Below are 11,786 nucleotides of genomic sequence, written 5' to 3'. Positions count from 1 at the left end.
TGGATCTCCATTGTATTTAAGGATGAATTTGGGGAGTGTGGATATTTCTGAATGAATATTTCATATTCAAGAAATTATATACTGAATCACTCCACACATAAATGTGAGATAACATCAATTTATTTTGACATTCTTTAGGATCTTTAAATTTAGTTTTATAAATTTTCTACAGAGGTCCAATATACCTTTTGCCAAAATTACTTAGGTAACCTATTGATTTTTTTGGTTGTTATTTTTTTCTAAATTATATTTTCCATGTTTGCTGTGGGTTTATGGGAACAGAACTGATTTATATACTGAGATTCTATGTAGCAAACTTGCAGAACTTTCTCTGTATTCTATTTATCTGTGGATGTTCTTTTTTTTAAGGATTTTTTTTAGAGAGAGAGCACGTGTGTTCGTGGGCAGGGGGAAGGGCAGAGAGAGAGGGAGAGGCAGAGAATCTCAAGCAGACTCCCCGCTGAGCACAGGACCCTGAGATCCAGACCTGAGCCGAGACCAAGAGTTGGACCCTTAACCGACTGCACCAGCTGGGCACCCCTATCTGGAGATGTTCTTAAGTGACTTTACTGGAGACAGTTACATTGCTTACAACTCAGCTTGTTTCTTCTTTTTCAACCATTGTTTCAGTGTCAAATGGAAGGGTGGATGTGTGCTTGCTTGTCTTGATCTCTTTCCAACCGAACGTCTCCAACTCCTTATGATTAAATGTCAAGTTTTTTTGTGGATTTTGTTTTTGGAAGGTAGTCTATCAAATTAGATAAATTCCCTTCTATTACTAGTCTAATAGCCAAGAAGCTTTTTTTTTTTTAATGATAAACACACGTTGAATTTTATCAAAGTGTATTAAGTAGCTATTGAAATGATCATATGGTTTTTCTTCTTAATTCTGTTGGTGACGTGATTTGTATATTTTCTAAAGATAAAACATCCTTGACATTTGAGGACTTTGCCCTGTAATTTTTCTATTCACTGGAATGAATTATAAAAGAGGGATTAATTGTGCCTTGAATATTTGGTAAAGTCTTCCTGGAAAAATCGTCACTTGGTAAGTATTTACTGATTCAGTTTCTTTTTTTTAAATTTTAATTTATGTATTTTTAAAGATTTTATTTGTTTATTTGACAGAGAGAGAGACAGCGAGAGAGGGAACACAAGCAGGGGGAGTGGGAGAGGGAGAAGCAGGCTCTCCATTGAGCAGGGAGCCCAATGCGGGGCTCCATCCCAGGACCCTGGGATCATGACCTGAGCCGAAGGCAGACGCTTAACGACTGAGTCACCCACATGCCCTGATTCAGTTTCTTTAACGGTTATGGATGTGTTTGGATTTTCATTTCTTTAGTTTCCTAAGCTAAATTTTTCTAGTGAATTATGTATCTTGTCAGACATTTGTCTACTTTCTCAATCCTTTATTTTTTTTAAAAACAGCTTTGGTATTGTTGATTCTATTGTAACTTTATAATTTATTTCACTAATATGTGATATTTACTACGTTATTACCCTTGCTTTGCTCCTGACTTTTGAGTTGGTATTTAGCTTGTTAATTTCAGTCGTTCTTTCCTAAGTACTCAAGGCTAGATTTCTCCATAAATACTACTTTAGCTACATCACTTAAGTTTTAAATGTTGCATTTTCACACAACATATGAATTTTCCTGATTTCCATTACAACTTCTTTGTCACATGTGCTATTAGATAGGTGGCTTATGATGGACAAATGTGAAGTTTATGAAATTATTTTTTAAATTATTAGTTTGTAACCTAATCCTAATGATACTGATTATTCAAAATTCACTGAGGCTTGCTTTGTGGCCCCAGACTTCCTTAATTTTTGTAAATCTTGCCTGATCATTTAATATTTCCATTAGAATAACCTTGCTAATTGCTTTTCTTAGGATATCTAAATTCTTACTATTTTTTCCCCTAGGGATTTATCAGTGATAGGAATGTGCTTCCTATAGTCAAAGATTGTGGATTTGTTAATTTTCCTAATCATTCTGTAGATTTTTACCTTTTATATTTTGAAACTATTTTGTTAGTTGCATACATGTTTGTGTTTCTTAATGAACTGAATATTTTTCTGTGGTGAATATTTTTACTGAAAAAGATTTTCATCTTAGAATCTGTTTTTCTGATGTTAGTGTTTGTAAACTAGCTTTATTTTGACTGATATTTGCCTCATGTATTTTTTTCTCATTGTTCTACTCTGCTTTCTTCTACGGTTACTAATTTCTTCTAGTTCTTCTCTATGATTTTCTTTCCATTTCTGTCTTCTTTCTCTTTCCAGCCTTCTACTAGCTTGATGAAATTGTCTTTATTTCATCTTTTTTCCTTTCTAATGTTTAATTAAAGATTGTACCTGTTGCTATTCTTTTGCGATTACTATTACTATCCCTGGCATTTTAACAAGTGTGTTTGAGTTAAATTCTAAAGTTGATATTTCCACTCTTCCTTGGATCTCACTCTTTTCCCCTAAAGGACCCCCTTCCCATTTTCTCATTAGTCACTAATCATCCTTTAAATGCCAGCTCAAATGCCACCTTTTCAATGACGCCTGTCCTAAAAGGGCAGGAATCTTCTCTGTTTCTCTCCATTCTATTCTTAAAGTACAGTTGAGTGCTAGGCACATGCTGTGCAGCAAACGTGGCAGAAGGAGGGAAAGCAGAGAATGAGGGAGGGTAGGAGGGAGGACAGCAGGGGTAGTGATGCTGAGATGAAGCTGCAGGGATGCTGGATCTGGAAGAGCCTTCTATCTTCTGTCAGTCAGGAATTGCATTCTCCTGATAAATCCTGAACAGAAACATGATGGGTAAACAAAAGGGAGAGTTATTTCTTTCTCACCTTGTGAGGTCTGGGGATAGGCAATCCCAGGCTGAGGTGGAGGCTTCATAGGGTCACTGGGGATTTAGGCTCTATTTTTTAGCTCTACTATCTTTGTCTCCTGGCTTGAATTATCAAGGTTATCTTGCAGTTCAAGATGGTGGCTGGAACTTCAGCCACCACAATCAAGTTCCAGGCAGGAATCGGAAGTGAGAGGAAAGGGCAAGAAAGATCATGCTGTTAGACCTTGGGCTCTTCTATGAAGCCTTTCTTTTTTTTTTTTTTTTTAAAGATTTTATTTATTTATTTGACAGAGATAGAGGGAGAGCACAAGCAGGTGGAGCGGCAGGCAGACGGAGAGGGAGAAGCAGGCTCCCCGCTGAGGAAGGAGCCCGATGCGGGCCTCAATCCCAGAACCCTGGGATCATGACCTGAGCCGAAGGCAGCCGCTTAACCGAATGAGCCACCCAGGCGCCCCTCTATAAAGCCTTTCTTGGAACTGCATCGTATTTGTCGCAGCTAGGTTCAATGGTCTCACCTAGCTTCAAGAATTTTTTTTTTTTTTTTTTTTTAAGCTAGGCAGCTTGCAATTCCAATAAAATCAGGAGGTCTGTGTTATCAAGGACAATGTGGATTGCTGTTTGGGGATGAGTACTGTGGTGTATGCTATGGACCTGGAGTGGCAAGGAAACCAGTATGAGGTGCTGGGATTTGGGGTGAGAGGTTGACATTCTGAATTAAGGCGACAGCAATGGGAATGAAAGGAAGGGTCTGAAATGAGATTGACAGATGGGGGACAGGACCCTTGACAGTGCGTCTTCTCACTGATTTGCTTCAGGAGACACTTTGCCTACTGGCTTAATTTCACTTAGTAGATATTCTTTCATTGAACTCAAGGTCATTATGAGTTAATCTCCCTGGTAAATGATGGAATAAACAAAGGCAGATGAATTTGTATTTTATTTCTAAATCTACGTTGGACTAACGTTATTTTTGAAACTATATTTCCAAAGGGACTTATTTTCCCCCAAAGCTCTATTTCCAAAGACAGAGGAATATAGAGGACATTGATTAAAGTACAGCCATTGTTTGCTTATAGACACTCAAGATATATACAAGGTCCAATGTCAGAAAATGACACTTAGGGAACCATACAGATGTTTCTTTCCACGCCACAAATCATCTGCATTTCCTCTAGGTATTCCAAAAGTCTTTTCAACCTAGCATTTTCCCTCTCTCCATACTATACTTATAAAAAGATGACTTGAGGTGTTTTGAGCACAGATTTTTTTTTATATACTTTTTTGCAGAAATTGGGTTGCTAGAAATTTAACCACAAAGAAAAGGCAAAAATACTTCCAGATTTCTAGACCACTTAGATCTAGAGTAAAATGCAATGTCTTTTGTTAATAGGTCCTAACTGGAAATGAGATTAATTACTAAACTTTTTAAGTAAAAAATAGGTGAGCACTTCTTGCTGAATGTATGCTCTGGCTGTTGTTATCCTTCAGCTTTGGCTGTAGTCCTACTGGGTGGGCTTTAAGCAGGCTGCTCCCCTGAATGTGGCTATGAGGTGTTTTTCTTTTTTGAAGATTTTATTTATTTGAGAGAGAGAGAGAGAGAAAAGGAACGGGGGAGGGGGAGGGGCAGAGGGAGAAGCAGGCTCCCTGCTGAGCAGGAAGCCCTAGGCAGGGTAGGGACGCAGGGTGGGGGGCTTGATCCCACGACCCTGAGATCATGACCTGAGCCGAAGGCAGACGCTTAACCATCTGAGCCACCCAGGCGCCCAGCGGGCCACTATTTTTGAGCAACACTGGCCTGCTTACCTCTGCCAGGGGAGTGGGCAGCTACGCTGAAGGGGGGCGGTGAGCCTTTCTTGGGTAAAAGGACCTGAAAGAGCTTCTGGTAAAGCACCAGGGACTTGAGTCCGGGCTGAAGGCTCCCTGAACTCTCCCCACTTGATGATTCTTCATCTGTCAAAACTTAGGTTTGCATCATCTGTAGCCATATTCATGGGTCTTTCAATACTTAAAATACAAACGGAAAGCAGCCTAGGCAATTTTCATAAAATGGCACATCTTTTTACCCATGTTTGGCCATCTAAAGACAAAAACGGATGGGGTTGTTGATCTAGCAGTTTTATTAATTCTTAAATGCCACAGATCTAAAAGAAGGAAAACGAGAGCAAGAGAACATTTGTGGTTGATGACTGTGATGTGTCTCCTGGCTCATCTGTATGAAAATCCGGTTTAAGATGTAAATGCCCAGAGGCCACGATTTCTGGACTGAGATCTTTCATGTTGTTAATACAATCTCGTCCAGTCGTTAAAGATCACAAATATCCAGGGTTCCCTCTGAGGGCACTCCTGACCTACAGCGGCTTCTTCACCTCCCCTGGGTGGTGGTGGTGGTCTCTCCAGCCCCTCCGGGCTCTGCTCCGCTGAGTTGGCAATGTCATGAGCGATGTGGCTGGAATTCAATCGTAAGGGAGGGAGGGAAAGATGAGACAAAACTGGTTACTTATCTTGGAGACATAAGATCCCTCCTATCTCCATGCAGAAATTAAGGTGAATCAGGAAATGGATGGCGTTTCTCAAGTCACATGAATCAGCGCCCCAGGGTTCATCATTTTCACCGAGTGTTTGGCTGAGTTTCTCCTTTTGTTTACATTATGTGCCTGGCTCATCAGAAACTGTTTGGGGAGAGCTATAATTTTATCTTGAAAAGAAGAGAACTAAACAGTTTTGTTTTGAAATTATCACCTCTAGTTTTGTAATGTGATGAGAAGCAGCCCAGTGTAGGAGGAAGACCTTCAGTGAGGGACGGCTTCTCAAAGAAAAAAAAAAACAAACAGAAATTTCATTTGGGAAAAGGAAACATCTGTGGATTCTTTAAAATAATTTTATTTGTAAAGAGCCTGTTTCTGTGCTGAGCCCTGGCGAGGGTCTCACCTCACCTCCTATCTCCTTCATGCTAAGCAAAGACTCATTTGCCAGCAGGTTGGTTCAAGCTCCAGATGAAAAGACCAGCTCAGAAAAATAAAGGAGCTTTCCCCAGATTATAAGGTGAAATCATGCCCTCAGTTTGGGTTTATTTCACTTTAAGGATGCACTCTGAATTATTATTTGGGTCTCCCCCCCATCTCATTCTTGTCAACTGTTTGTAATTCATTATCAGGAAATATATGTATTTTAACAATGCTTCCTTATAGCCTGTAGATTGCCTGTAAAATTCACCCCCCCCCGGCATATACATAAAGTTACATATTAAACATTATGTTATGATCCCTCCTGGGTTATGACATAAAAAGCTATTTTCTTCCCAATGCTTAAGTCTCAATGTGCCAATAATTTTTTTTTTTTTTTAAGTGTACATGCCTTTAACCATAATGTTGAGGGCAATGACAAGAATTAGCTAAATGCATTTGGGTCCTAATTTCTGCCTCCCTTTTTCCTGGTGGCTGGAGGCTCCACAGGTCAGCCCACTCACTCAAGGGCTGCAAGGTCAAGTGTATGGCAGAGTCCTCCCTCCCTTCCCCCCAGCTCCCCAGGAGCAAAGCAGCAAGGCTAGACCTTGGCCAGCCTCCTCCTCCCAGGAAGTGCCCCTAGGCCTTGTGCCACGTAGGCAGAAGAATCAATGGGAATGTCGGGAAGGAGCTAGTGTCCCGAGTGCCAGGCACAGAAGGAAGAAGTGTTAAGCTTTTCATGAAGGCTCTAGGAGCCAGGCAGCTGCCCTGCACCAGGCTGAGTGCCCCCAGCACAACCCAGGGAAGAATGCTTCTGCAAAGAAGCCCTCGGACACTGACATGTCCCCTGGAAGTCTTACAGGAAATCCGAGTGGGGTCTTGAGTACCCCCAGCAGCTCCAACACTAGTGAGAGAGAGAAACTGGAGGCTTGGGGCTGGGCTTCCTTCCATGCAAACCTTCAGAACTGCTTTTATTTAGTTCTTCTATATAAGAATATTTCATTTGGAAATATCCTACAAAGACTATAAAGGCAAACCAACATCACTTTGTATTTCTACTGTCCTCCTCTTGGATCTGCGTGGTTATTGTGTGAGCCATGACACCTTCCATCCAGGGACGTGCGTTTCTTGTTTTATAGATGGGCTCAATGGCACAGTTAGGGCACACTGGGCCCTTCCCGGTGTGACAGATCCCAAAGACCAGACACTCGAGCGGTTTTGTCTCTGCGGGCCATGTCACTGCGGTAAGAGAGGACGGCGGTGGGGGTGTTCATGCCTTCCCTTATTCAAGGGAAACTTGAAAGCCACCCTCGGAGGCCGAGATAGGGAAAAAAAGGGCCCAGGGATAACGTTCCCCACCCCCATCCAGAGGGAAAGGGTCATGCGCTGCCCTTCAGGGTTCCAAACGGAAGTTTTGCAACAAAGTATGAAATTCTAGGCGTCTTGAAGGGTACTATGCTTTCCAATTATGACTCTTTTCACTTTAATACTTGCTCCATAAGGCCGAAAGATCCGGCAAAAGTGCAACAAGTAACATTTAGTCCAGAACTGGACAAGCTGACTTTGTCTGTCCCAGGGTTCCTTTCTTAACGCTCAGCGCGGCTACATGGGGACCCCCTGACTTGCCTCACTTGCTTGGTCGATTTGTTCATTCTCTAACTTCTTTCCACTGAAATCCAGCCGAACTAGCGGGGAGGTGCACCCTAAAACAGCTCCTCCAAATACCCGAAGCAACTCTCTCCGTCTTTTAGGAGTTTCCAGCTCAGAGCACGCATGTGGATGTCACACAAGACGAACAAAATCACAAACTCGGAGTCCGGGAGGCCCCGGCGGCCCCTACCCACCCCCACCACACGGCCAGATTCGGCCGGGGGACGCGCACGTACCTGAAGATGAGGCCGGTAGGGTGGGCGCGCCACGTCTCGGGTCTCGGCCCGCGCAGCCTCCGGCCCTTTATACCGCGCCCTCCTCCCCCCGCCCCACCCCCCCAGCAGCCACGTCTGAGCTGCCGGATGGGGGGGCGGGGGAGCCACAGCAGGTCTCTGCGAGGTCGGGGAGAGGGAGTCCCCGAAAGTCAACGCTCGGGCGCACTCGCACTAAGGAAGGAGTGGAGCTCCTGGGGTGCGGGGGGCGCCCGGGCGCGGAGAGGGGGGTCCCGTCCCGGGAAGGGCAGTGTCGGGGGCGTGGCCCAGGGAGGTCAGGCGCGGGGTGGGGCGTTCGGGTTTCACCCGGGCTGGGAGGGGAGTAGGAGGTGCGGCGGCGGAGGCGGGGCAGGGGGCGGGGCGGGGGCGGGGCGAGGCGGCCCCGCGCTCCGGGCCCGCGCTCCCCGCGCAGCTCTACTCGCCGGGAAGGCGGCGCCGGCGGCGGCTGCTTTCTCTACGCCCGCTCCCGCGCGCTGTCCTCCCACCGCGGGTGGCCTCCGCAGCCCCTGCCGGCCGCGGCCCGTGCCCGGTGGCGGCTCTCGCCCTCCGCCGGGGGCGGCCTGGCGCGTGTGGCCCTTCCCGGGGGCTCCCCTCTCCTACCCGTGGCTCCCTTTTGCAGCTGGCTCGGGCACCCAACTTTGCCTTTCCTGGTCCGTCGCCCCCGCTGGGCGCGAACCTGCTCACCCCCGGCCCGGCTGCGCGCCCGGGAACGGTGCGCCTGGTGCTCAAACCGACGTCCCCAGCCCGGAGCGCAGCGAGTGGCGGGTGGCTCCGGAGAAGTGGCAGGGGGCGACCGCGGCCGCTGCCTCGACTTCCCTCGCCGGTGCACTGAAGAGGACCCTCAGAGCTGCTCCGGGGCCCCAGGCGCTGGATGATTGGCAAGAGGAGCGCGCCTCGCACCTGGTGAGAGAACCCCGCCCGGCCCCCGCGTGGCCGTGGCCGCAGCCCCGACCGTGCCGCGTTGCTGGCCGCGACCCGGGGGCGGCAGTGGTCGGCGGGTGGGTCGTGACGATCTCAGGCAGGGTCGATCCGCAGGCACTGGGCGGGGGACAGCCGGTGGATGCGCGTACAGGATTAGGACTACCCTCCGTACGGGGCACCCACAGTTGAGCTAGTGCATGGGCTGGAAGTTTGTGTCCCTGTCTTTGCCGAGGTCGGAGCGTGCCGAGGTAAGGAGCGGAAGCGACGCGGTGGGCGACCTGGTGGTGGGCGAGGCAGAACCCCTACCCAGCACCTCGGGAAGGTGCGCACTGGGGCTTTGTGCGCGCACTCGGCGCGCGTCCAGGAGCACAGTCGGGAGCGATGCTCCGGGTCGCGATGGCTTGGGCTTCGCAGCCCCGCCGGCTGGGGCAGGTTTTCCTCTTTGAGTTACAGCGGTTTTGCGGTGCTCGTGAGAAACCGGGAGGCAGTGGGACTTGGGCTCAACTCCTCCAAGCGCTTTGGTTAATGAGGGAGAATGAGGCTGGGGATGCTGGGGCTCGGGGCCGCCTGATGGGTTGCAGCCAGGCGAGTCGCTTTCCGTGGGCTGCACGGTTTCGCATCCCCTGGATCAGGGTTTCGGGGCCGGAGGTACATTTGGGCCCCCGAGGGAACTGGTCTTCTTGAGATGTGCGGGGAAACTGTCGCTAAGGAGTGGAGTGGGCTCGCTTCCCGCGGCGCCCAGTGTGGGGCTTACCGCAGTCAGATCCGGATTCCCCGGGCTTTGGCGGGAAGCGCGTTTACCTCCTCGCCCTTTTCTTGCTTTGTACCTGGATGCGGCGGCTCAGAGTTGGGATTTAACTTTCCTGCGCCTGCGGCGGCCCGGGGATTGCCGGCAGGGGGCGCTGAGAGCGAGCGCTGGAAGTGGGAGAAAGGATGCTAAGAGCAGTTTCTCTGTCCTGGGTGAGCGGGTGGGGGTCCTAGTCAGCAAACAACGGGACCAGGCAGATCTTGGCAATGATTTCGTAGGGGTGGAGGGTGGGGGGAGCTGATCCGTTAACCCGGGGGGAGCTGTCAGCCTTGCTAAGAGAAGGGACAGGAAAGGTGGTTGCCAAACACAAGTGGTCTAGATAAAGGTTCCTTCCAGAGACAAACGTATCCCTGCAAATTCTTCCTGTTTATGCCTATGTCTTCCTCCTTGTGAGTATTTACTAAAAAATAACAACAACAACGATAATAATAATGTGACTTATGTTTAATATTGACAAGATTTTGCTCCTCAGGAGCACATTAGTTAAAATGCCAGGAGTTACAAATGGTTGTTGCACCTTGTTTTTAAGAAAAACAATCGTATGTCTCAGTTAGCTTATCCAGAAGAGCTCTCGCATAATGGCCAATTTTGGAAACAGCAGATACGTTATTAATTTTACAGTTAGTATTTCCTAAGAAGACACATAAAGACAAGAACAGTCTTTACTAGGGAAGATTTTTAACACCTAATTAGGATTGCTAAGTTAATTGCTGATTGTGCCAATTTTGTTATTGAAGAAGGGGTAATGTTTATCATGCACTACTTTGAGTGATCAGTTCACAATTTCAGTTCAAGGAGATAATACCTTAAACTTTGTATCACTGGAACAACTTTTCTCATCCATGCCTGTGTTTACCAAAGGAAAGATGGATTTTTTTTTTTTTTTCCCAACCATTTTTCATTTTTGTTTGAAAAGAAAAAGCAGCCCAAGATGTAATTGTCTGGGCCACTTGAAACACAGATTTCTTTTCCTTGTGGTTCTTTCTTGTAAAAACTTTGCCACAAAATAGCCGCTCATCCATGATGTTGCAAAGGTCACCTAGTCATTTGCACACTCATGGACCCCAGGGGTGATAACTGGTGCCTGCTTTTACATGCTTTTAGCCTATCCATACTTGCCTTAATAGGGAGAAAATGGGTGGTGCTAATCATTTTATGCCTTTTGCGAATTGCCCGAACTTATTTGGTTGTTTTAATGGCGAACAGCTGCAAGAGCCCTGCTGTGAGCAAAGACTTTAGTCTCCTGGGTGGTAAAACTTGTGTCTGTCCAAAAGAAGTTTCTGAGATGTGCAGAATTCGGTAAAAATAAACCTGCATTCTTCACTGCCGCTTCCTTTTACGACGATTTCTTCACCATGTCTGGATGGAAAAACATAGAAACATAGAGTGCAGTGGCTGTTCAAAGTTGTTGGCTGTGGGACCATAATAAATATACGCACATCAATGTAAGCTTTTGCTTAAGCTTTAGAGGGTACACAAACCTTCTGAAGGCCAATCCATGGCTTTGCAGTGAGAAATTTTGCTTGAGAGGCACTTTAGACTGTGTTGTAGACATTGTACACAAATGTTAAAACCGCAAAACTTTTCTTTGTGTCGTCCGCCAGCTCCTTGGGACTATGTTGAATGCTGCTCAAGTTAGAGCTGCTTAATTGAACCACTGTACAGTCTTTATTAACTTGATAATTATTTTGAGTGATTCCAAATGTCTTTCTTGTACAAAATCATTGAAATTGAGGCTTTGCTTCTGATAAAAAGACAGCAAGGTGGGGGAGGGGGAAACAGAACTTTGCTAAATGGCCAGCCAAAGGTATAAAGGCGTTCCATTATATAAACATGTAATCGTGAACTCTAGAAATAGCTAAGAGAAGAATATAATCCCAACGAGAAGGTTTGCCTTGCAAATCACATAGTTTGTAAGATAGAACAGTTTATTAATTTAATTAGTTTATGTTTGAGTCAAGGAGTCCAGTTCTATACCAGTGTATGTACCAGTGTTTGAGAAAAGTAGTCTTACATCCTGCAGCGAATCCTTCATAATTATTGATTCTAAAATTATACCAAAGTGGTACTTAAAAGTGCTTCTGAAACTGTTGCTATAGTTACTCAGACAAATTGCTTAGGGTATAATTATAACACCAAGGTGACAAATTTTTATGTTTAGTGTTAAATAATTTTTAAAATGTAAATTACAGTGTCTAACAAATTGAGTTACACCCAAGTGCAAAGTGTGTGGTGTGGAACCTTGTACATTCCTGTCCACCTGCATCTATTTGCAAATGTGAACAGAGAAAGCGAACAATTTTCTTGAGTACTAAGATGAATATATATAAGTGCTTGGAGTTGTTTGTACT

At 46.0% G+C, this 11,786-nt stretch overlaps 1 long non-coding RNA gene and 1 other non-coding gene across 3 annotated transcripts; both read right to left on the bottom strand.

Moving 5' to 3' along the window:
* Positions 1-4,941: 4,941 nt before the first annotated feature.
* Positions 4,942-8,008, bottom strand: LOC115944439 (uncharacterized). Of its 2 annotated transcripts, none has more exons than XR_014146835.1 (2): positions 5,582-8,008; positions 4,942-5,288 (listed from the first exon to the last, which is right to left on the bottom strand). It is a non-coding gene; the product is annotated as an uncharacterized LOC115944439 (long non-coding RNA). The 2 variants fall into 2 exon arrangements; XR_004078992.2 differs by having other exon boundaries at positions 7,671-8,008.
* On the bottom strand, positions 5,386-5,455 carry LOC115944440 (small nucleolar RNA SNORD123). Its single transcript, XR_004078993.1, has one exon. It is a non-coding gene; the product is annotated as a small nucleolar RNA SNORD123 (small nucleolar RNA).
* Positions 8,009-11,786: the final 3,778 nt, after the last annotated feature.

The sequence above is a fragment of the Leptonychotes weddellii genome, chromosome 7 (assembly GCF_054177405.1).
Source record: "Leptonychotes weddellii isolate Sample4059 chromosome 7, ASM5417740v2, whole genome shotgun sequence".
NCBI lineage: Eukaryota > Metazoa > Chordata > Mammalia > Carnivora > Phocidae > Leptonychotes > Leptonychotes weddellii.
Note: the sequence above shows the minus strand (reverse complement) of the source record. Positions and strands in the feature narration are given on the sequence as shown.